Here is a 12,911-nt window from a genome sequence, read left to right as displayed (position 1 = left end):
ATATATATATATATATGGTTAGAAATGCAGGGAAAGCAGATAGGTGTTATAGTTGCAACCAAGTAAGAGAGCTATGACAGAAAAAGAAATAGTTAGAGCAGGAAGAAATGGGGAGATGAAATACACTCTGGCACGAAAAGACTTAAGTCTAGGACACTTGGCTAAGTCAAACGGAGCTAGAGAGCCCCCAGTATTATGAGAATTAGATGGACAAAAATTCTAGAATTCAGCAGGAGGTCATATCAAGGAATAGTGGTTCATGACTCCTAAGAGATAAAATCACGAGGTTCTGACCCTTAGCCTAAGCCAAGAAACCAGGCAAGAAATGGTTGAGATCTAGGTTTTAGATCCTGTAAAAGAATCATGGTGGTGCAGGAAATGAAGTCACTCTGGAAGGGAGGCTCAGTGTTGCTGTATAAGGCTAGCGCCAATGGGAGAAACACCACAAGGCCGGTGCTGGGTCCACTCACAGTGCCGGTGGGGAGCCAGCTTCCTAGCCCCCACACAGCAGTGGGTAGGACACGGGCTTTGGAGTCACCCCTGGATGTGAATTTTCACTTTACTACTTACTAGCTGTTAAACTAGAATAATAATTAACCCTTGTGAGTGACAGTTTCCTACAATGTAAGCAATGGCTAATATACAGTGTTTTTCTGAACATTACTTGACATCATATAAAGCACTTTGCACATTTCCTGGTGTATAATTAACAATCCCCCAAACAAGAATAAAGCCACCAAATATCTAAATGTTATTACTATTCTAGATGGGAAATATGGGATCAGAAATTTTAGGTAACACACATAAGTCACCCAAGTAATAAATGCTGGGCTAGTTTTCATAATTGTACTAGTTTAACTCCCAAACCTGCACCCTTCCAACTTAAGCATGCTGAATGTGGGTGCAATTCAGTCCAAACTCAGAGGGTATAAAGAAGAATGAATTCACCCTTGACCATATCAGTTGCATGGCAACTCTACAATGATGAACAAATCTCCATAAACAAAACCTGCTGTCACTTTACATCAATATGGGTAACATTTTTTAAAAAATCACTAACTTCTCAATTTTACTTGATCTAAATATTCATGTAACTTAAAGTAATCATTGTAGTATATGGTGTTATCCATGAGAAAATAATATGTGTGATTTCGATAATATGCACAAACCAAGTGCTTTTCTCCAGTTCACACAGTGAGATAAGGTGAAGAGACTGTTTCAAACATCTCGAAACAGTATTCACAGGAACCAAGTCAAGACTTAGGACTAGAGTTTCTCAATGTTTTGTGTATCTTTTAAAAATCTATCCTTCACATTTCTCTCCTAACATATTGTCACCTGCTACGTTTCTAACACAGTGGGCCAGTCACAGAAAGTAAATATGGAAATTGAAGGTAGGCAGTGAGGAGTGCACGACAGTTTTCAAACTCTGCCCAAGATCCGTCATGATATGTTTCTCTGGAGATTTTATGGCATTAGCAGTTTCTACCGAGAGCCTAGTATTGGCCTATTTGTCCAAGTACAAATCACTTCAATGGCTGCAAAAAGAGATTTCTGTCTTAAAACCATAGCCAGGAGGCAGGTCCCATAGCTCTTTAGATCCGTACTTTGATTTATGAAGACAGAAAAATAAGACAATACAAAAAAATGCTATGCTAGTCAGAAACCAGTGAAGTGAGATCAAGAATAACCCTTTGTTCTGATTAGTGGAAGGTCAGAGCTAATCCTCTCTCTCACCCTCATTTTGAGACCATCAGAGTGCAGTTTTGCAGGGGAATGATAAATCGGGGGTTGTCTTAGCTTGCTAGGTGCTGTGGATCTCATTTATTTTATTTTACAAGTCATTTGGCACAATGGTGATAATGACAATGAAACTGGATTCTTGCTACTTAAAAAGGCCTACTTTGTTCATAAATACTGTGGTCCATGCATTCAGTTGTCAGGGGGAAGGCCATTATCCAGTTACCACCTCTAGTTACAGTAACTTTAATTTGGTAATTTTAGTGGCACAATCAGACCCAAGCATAATAAATAGGATAAGGATTTGCTTATACAGTGCATTTTAGAAGTGTGAAAACAATCTCTTTCCCTAGAATATCTTGTCTCCCTACATGGACAAAAGAAGCAGAAATCCTGCTATTAAAGAGCCATTTCTTTATTTTAAAACTCCATGTCTTTATATATATTTTAAAAAGCAAATACTCCTCTGCTATTATAAGCCATTTACTCATTGATGCAAACTGTATCCTCTCCTCCATGATAACAAGCAAAGTTTGTGAGTAACATGAAGTCCAAGTGTCCGATTATTCTCTATACCAGACACCACACCCAGGACATTTTCAGGAAAATGCAGTTAATAAATGACTCTAGATAAAAAAAAATAAGTATCTGATTTCAGTGTACATGGGAAAAAATAAATTGCAATATTCCAGGTACTAAGGGACAAGAAATATGGATGGCAGCTATGCGAAGAATAGAGAGAACATGGGGACAACTGAGGCACTGTCAAAGATTGCCTGGCAGCTGAAGAATAAATATATGTGGGATCTGGATGGGGTGACAACGAGGGTTACCAAAAGGGAAATCAGGGGCTTAGGAAGGGAATGTAGGAAAAACACCCAAGACAAAAATTCACAGTTCTACCTTAGAGTAATCCTGACAGAAAAGTTTATAAAATCACGCCGTCTGAAGCTTTTCTTAGCAATCAACTCCACTATTTCAACCAGACATTTCTCTTCTCTAACCTGATCCCAATGTGGTGTAGTTGATTTGGATTATTTTCAAAAATATCCCTTCTAAATTTCCTGATGAAATACATGCTGTTCCCTTGAAGTAAAAGTGCTTTCTATGGTTCATTAAATCACCATGTCTCGAGCATAATTCAACTCCATCCTCATGTACACTAAGTCATGCATTACTAAAGGACTGTTCCTTTGGACTATTGCACAATTTGATAAAGTTATATTTTCTTAAAGTAAAAGACATTTCGAGAAATGAGTTTGCTCAATTCTGATATGATGCTTCTAGGGTACTGTCCAGTTTTAGAATCTCAATTTATTTATTTTTTTTAAATTTTTTAAAAAGATTTTTATTGGGGAATTGGGGGATGGGAACAGACAAGTTGCTGTCCTTTTGTTCTTCAGTCTAGTTGTGGAGGACGTTGCCTCATGGGCCCAAGTTGGCACCATCACCGCGCTCTTCCCGGGCGAGGCAGATCAGCTGCTGGCCTCTGGACGGCTGCTCACGGCTGCTGCTGGCTGCTCACGCTGGCTGCCGGCCACACACAACAGCTGCTGGCTACGCACAGTAGCCCATGGCAACCCACTGCAGCAGTGGCTGCAGCCCACACTGTTGCCGGCGATCCATGGCAGCCCAGCTCCAGGTCAAGCTGCCGTTCAGCATCTTAGCAGCAGAGGGCAGTGTCACTGGCCCTCATATGTGGGATCCAAACCGGGGCCCTCTGGCATCCCAAGCCAGCTCTCAACCAACGCGCCACTCGGCCAGCCCAAGAATCTTCAATTTATTTAACACTACTCATGTAAAGATTGTTTAAATACAACTTTTAGTCTATCCACCCACCACAACCACACAAAATAGAATTTAAGATATCCCCACTTGTCACTGATGGCTCTGATAAGTTAATATTCTCGAAACTCGCTATTGTTAATATTTGGAGCCAGTCAAAATGCATTTGCCTCAAAGGAATTGAACCACGGTAGTAGCTGGTTAAATGGGGCTTCTGAGTTTTCTGTTCAGATAGCTCCATGCTTTCTCTTAAGTAGTGAATGTTTAGAAACTTAGGACACCTATTAACCCCCAGGTGCCTTGAATTCACGAAATGCCACCAACACTGAAAAGCTGAGGCTTCAAATGGATATTGAGGACAGACTGTTTATAGGTGAAAATGTTTACATTTGCTATTGAAAATCTATATTCCTACAGAATTTAGAAAATATTTTCTTTCTTCCAGATTTGAACTCATGATTTTACTTCTTACATTGTGTTATACATTTCTTAACCTACTATTGACAGATTTGTCATATTATGTCTTTTGTCAGAAATAAGATGCCTTGCCTTATCACCAACAAGGGTATATCAAAAAGAAAAATTGTATTTCAAAGTCTACACACATTTACTTATTCATCTACTCAGTATGCATTTATTGAATATGTACCATGTGTCATGTAGTGTTTTAGGTGTTGGTGAAAAAGATGGGTAAAGTCCTTGCACCAAAGGAGCTTACGTGCTACTGGAGGAAGATAGATATTAAAGTGCCATACTAATAAATAAGTAATTTTAGAGGGGTATAATGCTAAGAGAAAAAAAAAGAATTATGGTACCAGGATAAAGAGAGTTGGGCCAAGTGGTCAAAGACAGTGTCTCTGAGGACAAGTTGTCATTTGAGTAGAGCTCTAATAATGGGAAGAAGTGAATCTTGAGATTTTGAGTAATAATGCTCCAGGCCCATGGAATAGCAAGCATAGAAATGAGCAGCCATCATCAATGCAAGACAACCATTGTGGCTAGAGTAAGTGAATAAGAAGGAAAATGGTAGGAGATGAGTTGGAGAGGAGAGAGAAGGGTGGGAAGGCAGAAGTACAGCCTTATGGGAATTTGGAATTATTCTAATGATGATTTGGATTTTCAAAAGATCACCATGGTTGCTGCTTCAGAGTGGTCTGTCCTATTCCAATTGGGCTTCTGTAAAAGAATACCATAGAAGGGGTGGCTTACAAACAACAGAAATTTATTTCTCACAATTTTGGAGGCTAAAAAACTCAAGATCAAGGAGGAAGCAGATTTGAAATTTGATTAATAAGAACCCACTTCCTGGTTCATAGACAGCCATTTTCTCACTGTGTCCTCATTTAGCTAAAGATGGCAGGGAGCTCTCTGAGGTCTCTTTTATAAGGGCACTCATCTGATTCATCAGGGCTCCATCCCTATAACCTAATCACCTCCCAAAGGCCCCACTTCCGAATACCATCAAATTGGGGCTTAAGATTTCAACATATGGGTTTTGGGGAAGATGTTAACATTTGGTTCATTGCATGGCCCTAGTGGTCCAAGAGTGGAATTAGTGATACTTGTTATTTTACTTACTAAATATTTATAATTTTGAGCATTGCTTCTTGATTCTTCTCCTTTGATGCATGATTTATTCTGGCTATGAAAGTGCTCAACATTACTGCTCTCTCCTACTCTATGTAGAGAGATATACCCACCCTGCTATTCTCACAGTTTTTATGTCGGGGTGACAAGGACGGGAGAATAAGTTCTCCTGAGTCCATTTCCCATGAGCTTTGTGCATGACTTCCAGACAAGAATAATTGTCAGGACACAGACTTTTGTTTATATCTCTTACTTTCTGAACCAGGGTGGTAATGTAGAAATAACAAGATTCAGAGTCAGGATTAGAGTCTGTTCTCCATCACTTATTAGTTGCATGATTTTTGGAAATTCAATTAACATGTCTAGACCTCAGGTTCCTACTCTTCAAAGAAAACACACTACTGTGTAGGATCAAGAGAGACAACACACGTGACAGTGCTTTATAAATTTTAAAGCATTATATAAATATTGGGCATGTTGATAAATGACTATCTAGGTTGACCTCAATATTTCACAGGATAGAGATGAAAGCATATTAAGGTACATTGTCATACATAAAATTGGGACTCTTTGGCCAAGCTCCCACCTTTATTCTAGAATACCTGGCACACCCGAAAGTCAAGGCAAAAGTAGGAACTAGAAAGGGAAGGAAATAACACTCACATTAAAATAAAAAGTTGGAAAGAGAATTTGAAGGTTTATATAGTCCAGGAGTAGGCAACATTTTTCTGTGAAGGGCCAGAGAGTAAATATTTTAGGCTTGGCTGGCTATACTGTCTCTATTGCAACCACTTGTCTCTGTAGTTGTAGCATGAATGCAGCAATAGACTTTTGTATAAAAAAAAAATGTGCATGGCTGTGTTCCAATATCACATTATTTGTGTATACTAAAATTTAAATTTCATATAATTTTCATGGGTCAAACAATATTCTTTTAATTTTTTCCAATCATTTAAATATGTGTAAAAATTGTTCTTTCAAAAATAGGTGGTGGGCTGGAGTTGGCCCAAGGGCCAGAGTTGGCCAACTCCTGATATAGCTCATTCCTGTCTCTCCTCAAGTAACTTTGATGGACAACCCAAAACAACTAGCTGCTAATTTACCTGTTAGGGATAGTTAAGAAGAAAGGATAAATAAAACTTTGCAGTGAGATAACATCATCCAAAAAAACAAATAATGGAGAAACTCTACTTATACAAAGAATTTGGAAAAAAGACTTTAATTAACTAAAGAGGGTGATTTATAAATGTTATGCCACAGCGAATGAAGACTTACACTGGACCTCCACTGATAAGACCATACCCCTAGATGAGGAAGTTTGCTAAATGACACATGTTAAGTTTATAAGATATAAATAGAGCTTCATTTGTAGCACACATAGGCTGTGTTGTTATTCACAGGCGGACCAATTTCACTGTTGTTAAGAATCCTGTCAGATGAAATCAACCTGCAAGTATATAATTGTGACATCTTGTTCTTATTGGTACAATGTGTGCCACTGCAGTCATTATCTCAAAGCTCTTTCACTCTGAGGAGCATCAGTGTTTAATTATATTCTTTTATGAGACCTCATCTGTGGATATCATCCTCTTTCAGAGCTGGCTTTGCTCAGGAAAAGTAGGTCATTATTTTCAAGACTGTCCCCAGCAGTACTGAACATTAGGCCTCTCAGCAGTGTCCTATTAAAAAGGGCATCTTATGGAACCAAAACTCCATGTTCTTGCTTTAACTTTTTTCTGTAAGTGAACAGATTAAGTCATTTCCCAATTCTTACAGGCTCTCCTTGTCCTCAACAAGACCCAGGGGAGATGACACGTTACTGGTCTGTTCAGACTAGCTGATGGGTCATATTCTTCAAAACAAATGGGGCGAAACAATATTTTATGTTCATATTACAAATAATATGCTAAAATTATGAATAATTTGAGAATAATTTCTAAGGAGCTCTGTGAGGAAAAGAATTGCAGTGAACACATGAAGTGAGGGCTGCTAAAGACCAGAGGCTGACAACCTAGAACCCATGCGCCAAATCCCATGCACTGCCCGGCTTACTGGAACACAGTCATGCGCATTTGTTGGGGCACTGCCTATGGCTGCTCTCTTGCTACAGAGGCAGTGTTGAGGAGTTGCGACAGAGATATATGGCCTGCAAAGCCTAAAATATTTACTGGTTCTTCACAGGAAACTTTGCTGACCCCTGCTAAAGATGGTCGAAATCACCAAGTTAAAAAATACAAGTACATTTCAGTCAGCATTTTTTGACAACACTCAAGGATTTTGTCAGAACTAAATTCTCGCCTGCTATTTTCAACTTAAAGTAAGACATATTGTCTAAAAAGCTTTTGCTCATCTAAATTAATAATATCTAGCAACGAGTACTATTCTATTGGCATTTCAAAGAAAACCCAAATAAAGTTTTTCTGGGTACATGCAAGTGTAAGAAAGAGAAAGATTGTGTGTGTGTGTGTGTGTGTGTGTGTGTGTGTGTTTAAGTAAACAAATATTTCTGAGTTTTAATTTTAAATTGTAATGGGGGGATACACTTATGCTATCAAACATGCCTGCAGATGCCTGATAGTTTATAAATAAGCATCAAACTTGGGAGTAAACAATGCTTTAAAACTAAGAAATTCTTCAGGTAATTTACAAAGGAACCAGTACCTATTCCCTTATGTGGGACTTCTAACTTTCTTAAAATCACTTTAGAATAGGAATCATGGTATATACTAAGCATGTCCTTATCTCCAAAAGTGGGGTGAGGGCTGACTCGGGAGAGGGATGCTATGGAAGCTGATGAACATATCTTGTAGATAAGTTAGACAACTGCTTTGCCCTTTCGTTGGAGATGGTCACGACATACTACAATATACTTAGAGAAAATAATCTGGTTCCATAGAAGGTTGAATTCAGAAAAGAAACTAAAAATCTTCTTTAACTAAATTCAGATACAATTGTTTTCTTTCACTCTCCCCAAATTATTTTACATGCACACATTGTTAAAAAGTGCCACCTACACTCTCTTTCTCAGTCAGCACACAATTGGAAAGTGGGACTTCATTTGGCAGTTGTTGAACAACTAGTTTTAAGACAGGATGCACATGAGATTTTTAGAGTTCCACACATGTGGTTCTATTTCTAAAAAGAAACTTTTCCTAACTAGTTTCCATTCACCAATGCCAAATTAAACATTGTGGTCAACTATAACACAAGAAAATAATGGAATATATAAGCATCTTTTCTAGAAATTATGATTTTGCGGATATGTATTTTTCTCTTGAAAGGCCAAAAGTAATCCAAATACCCATCACCTTCCCCACTGAATACTCACCATTAATTATGATTTAGTTATAAAGATCTTTTGTTAAGTGAACAAGGGCTCACTATGTGCAATGGCAGCTTGATTTCCCTTCTTTTGACAACTGTTAAAAACTAGCATGATATCATCACTCATATTAACTCTGTGGTATTGTGTTATTCCTTGGGTGTTCCCAGATTTCATCTAACAACTTTTTTTAGGATTCAAACCATAACTTTCAACTTCTTCCAGAGACTGCAATGAGAGGTATAGATAAAAATCTAGGGACTGGAACTGATCAAAAACAAAAACAAAACAAACAAATATACCACTGCTCCCTCTTTCCCCAATCTACAAAATTAATCCTTCATCATAATTTTCTACAAAACCAGTAGAACTACTAGAACATGAAAACCCAAAGACATATAAATTTAATTACCCAGAACTAAAGAAGTGAGAAATTTTGGGAATAATATTAAATTATTCTAAAATTATATAAAGCAGTATGAGAAAATATGCATTCTAAATTTGAGCAGAATGTAATAATCTTCATAGTGATATCTAAAGCAATAATTAAAATATGAAGATTTTATCACTTCATTTAAGAATAATGAAGTATTTTGTTGAAAATTTCTAGCAGTATTTCATTTATACAACAAGGAGCAATAAATAATAGTTTTGTTTAAAACAATGACCTTGATAGGAAAATAGTAGTGTGCCTCCTCATACTTAGAACATTCCTATTTCTCTTTTTGGATATTAGTATACAACCCCAGAGTTTGGAACCCAACTCTCAATTAAATATCAAAGTCATGAGTGTATTTTTTAAAGCTACTTAATGCTTATTTGGATATAAAAAACAAAATCACACAAGGAGCACTTTTTAATTTTAATTTAAGTGTACACTGGATTTAAATTTGGCTGGGTGATTTCCAATTCTCTTTAAGTTAAATAAAATCATACCTTATTATCACTCATTGCAAGGTAAGCACTATGACAGAGTTTATGGAGAGCTTCATGAGGAAACTAGCTAGCTTTCAGCTCATTTATTTCTTATTCTTTTTGGGCAAAATGCAACTGGCCAATTGAATATGTATGGGTGGAAGTGATGTGAACCACTGTTAGGCTTGTCCCATAAAAACTTCCCACATTCCATTCCTTACATTCTTTCCTCTTTCATGGTGACCTTGGAAGCTCTCTATGGATCACGGTAGAGCCAAAAGATGAAATGGGATCAGCTACGTGAAACATGGAAAAATGCCACTTAATAGTCAGGACACCTACTTCGGACTTTAAATGAGCAAACAGTAAACCACTGATACTTGGGAATTTATTGATTAGAACAGCTAAAATTAATATAAGTTTGAGCTAATTTAGATGTGATTCAGAATTTTTTTTTATGTCTGGATACTAATAGGTCTATGAAAATATAAGATCAAAATTATTTATTACTAATGTCCATGAAGTAACTCAAGTCATAGAGAAAAGTCCATTTTTCTATGACTTCCTAGCCAGCTTTGATATAAGAAATTTGAATAATTTGAGAATAAAAATAACAAAGAAATAAAGCTCAAGGGCTCACTTATATCACCAGGTGCATTATCCTTCCAAGGTAGAATTATGTTAGGAGAAATTCCAGTCACTCAGTTACTTACAGACTCTACTTATATATGAGTCTCAGAATCTTATTGAAACTTACTTCTCATGTTCAGACCACAGGAAGAAATTGACTTCCAAAAGTATGATTTCCAATTCTATATAACCTTTGCTTCACGGATAACCCCTCATATAATGGTCCTTCTTTACTTAATTGAAGGTAGTGACCATGGGGGGAGAAGGAAGAAAAAAATCACAATATCCATATTGACTCCAGTTCTATGATTCCACCCACTATTCTCCTGTTCATGAAGAAATACACCTTCCTGGACATGCCAGCATCAGCCCCCTTTTTTTTGCAATCCCCCAAGAAACAGTTATTGAAAGAAGTAAAAATCATAGAAAACAGCCTCTCAGCAAATTTAGATTGGCACTTTGCAAACGGTAACAGTGACATACTATACCCCTAAATCTCTTGGTGCATCTAAAGTGGAATTATCATAGGTGGTTGATAATTTTGAGAGTGATACTCAACCCACAGCCTGCTGATTCTGAGAAAGCCCTTCCCATTTAAAAAAGGCTTGTCTCCAGGACTCATTAGTCAGATTGTTACTCCACTCCTGACCACAGTGGATCAGTTAGGCAGGTAAGACTCTCCCTGCAGGAATTCTGGAATTCAACACAGCAATAGCAGTAAGCCTAGGCTGTCACTAGACATGGTGGCATGTAAACTGTAGTGTCCAAATGGAAAGATGCCAGTCTTTAAAGGGGAATAATTCAGGCCTAGAGCTGAGGATATCTGAGGAGGACAGAATGATTCAGAGACAGAAACAAAGACAAAGACAGAAAATGAATGAATGAGCAAGAGAGCTTAGATCTCGAGTAGCTTTCCTCTTCCTGGTATGAACCCTCCTCTAGAACATGTTTGGTTAGCTTTGGATTAGCCCAGAATAAGGTGCAAATGAACGGCACATTCAAGGTACCCCAGTACTGGCCTGTTCTGGAGAGTCATACATTATGCCTTAATAAGCCTTTTCCCTCTTACTCCCCCTCCTCAACTTTCCTCATACTATTCCCTTTGCTTTACTAATTTTTCAGCAAATCATTTCCTACTTATCTGTAAAGATCTGGATCAAGTGTCACCCCTTCTGTTAAGTTTTATCAAATTCTGTTAAACAAAGTTAGTCATTTCTGCACCTGTGTTTTCATAGTACTTTCCACATTCCTGAATTATAACTATTTGCTTTTGCAACTCTTATCCTTCAACTGGGGATACATGTGAGTGAAACTGTAATATACTTTTCTTTGAATCTCTAGCAGTGTCTGGCACATAGCACATTCTCAATAAATGTTCAATAAGTGAATGAATCAATGCCACCACCAACGTAGTGGGTGTTACTTCTTCAGTGATGTCTTAGAACACCAAGACACTCCTACAATGCTGCATGTACCCTCAATATTTGAAAAAGAACCTTTCTCTTTTATGGTACTCTCTGCCTCCTTGCTATCTGTTCACACTCATCTTGAGGCCGGATCTTTCTACAATACTTATTATTTTACAAATAACATATTTTCCATGAGAAATGACTCAATCCTGCCTACAGTGAGACTTCATTAGCAAATAAGGCTTTTAACTTTCCAAAAATCACTCCTAGAATGAGTTTACACTTTGAGAAATTATACAGAGAAATTAATTTGAAAAGTTTCAATGGTTATTATGATTTAGATTTATTAGTAAGTGGCAGTCTACACTATTGTTCAAGCTAACAAGATATGATAGTTATACCAGGAAGCATCAAACTAATTTGAAGAAAAGTATGGATTATAATAGAGTTCTTTTTAGAGACCCAGATAAGCTTAAAAGCATCTTATCAAACATAGTGAGTGAAACAACTTAAATATCCTAAGTCTCAGTAATGCTAACTCTCTCACATTGGAATCAAGATTTTCTGTCTCGCTTGTCTTAATCCAGGGGGTAGACACTTTAAAGTCCATGTGTAGCACGCATGGCTATAGGACTTTGGCTTTCTTCTTTTTTCAAAGAAGCATGAGCTATTGAATCACCAGACTTTCCAAATATCTACAAGGGAAAAGAGAACAACAAAAGCCAAGGAATTTTTTTTTCTACATGTATGCGTTTTTCTGTCTGTTTCTCTCTCTTGTATGTGGGTGTATGCAAAGTTAGGTGTGTGTGTATATATATATATATATACACACAAATATATATATATATATATATATATATATATATATATATATATATATATATATCTCCAAATGAGCTCTAATGATTTTTTTACTTCAACCTTTCATAAGGTGAAGTTTCATCAAACCCTATCATGTGACTCTCCAGGAACCTCACTGAACAGATCTGACTCATCGTCTGGGAATTTTAAAAAGGCATGTGCTTCCATGAGAGTTAATACTTTAATACTTAAAAACACACATAGACACAAACTGGCAGTGAGAGAAAAAAAAACAGAAAAAACGCAAGTGAAACTTTTACTTGGCACAAACACTCGGGTCAGACACTGGCCACTCAATATTTCACAGTTAATTACCAGGTGGAATTACCTGTAGAGTGAAGGTGGTGGCTCAGTGCTCTGGGGACAGGCGCAGTAAATCTACAGTTTATATCATGAAGTCAGCCTGGTTGGATGAAACGGTGAAAGGAGCTACTCCTGAAATAGCTGACCCCAATTCTCCTCTGAGATATGAAGTTTCCTCGGAACGAAGGGCCGTGACTGCCCACTAGTGGTCAGAGGGCAGAGCTGGGACCCAGGTATTCCCTAGAGGATTTTGTGCCAAGTTCTGTCAGGATCCCTGTGGGTATGGCAGTGATCACCCAGTCTCATTTTCAAGCAAGGAATTTGGGATATATCAAATCAGAAAGCAATTAAAAAAAATA

At 37.4% G+C, this 12,911-nt stretch overlaps 1 pseudogene; it reads right to left on the bottom strand.

Annotated features, from left to right (window-relative positions):
• The window catches only part of LOC109381636 (transcription factor BTF3-like), a 3,768-nt pseudogene extending 2,878 nt beyond the window's left edge, over positions 1-890 (bottom strand).
• Between the last annotated feature and the right edge of the window lie 12,021 nt (positions 891-12,911).

The sequence above is a fragment of the Hipposideros armiger genome, unplaced genomic scaffold (assembly GCF_001890085.2).
Source record: "Hipposideros armiger isolate ML-2016 unplaced genomic scaffold, ASM189008v1 scaffold_50, whole genome shotgun sequence".
Classification (NCBI taxonomy): Eukaryota; Metazoa; Chordata; class Mammalia; order Chiroptera; family Hipposideridae; genus Hipposideros; species Hipposideros armiger.
Note: the sequence above shows the minus strand (reverse complement) of the source record. Positions and strands in the feature narration are given on the sequence as shown.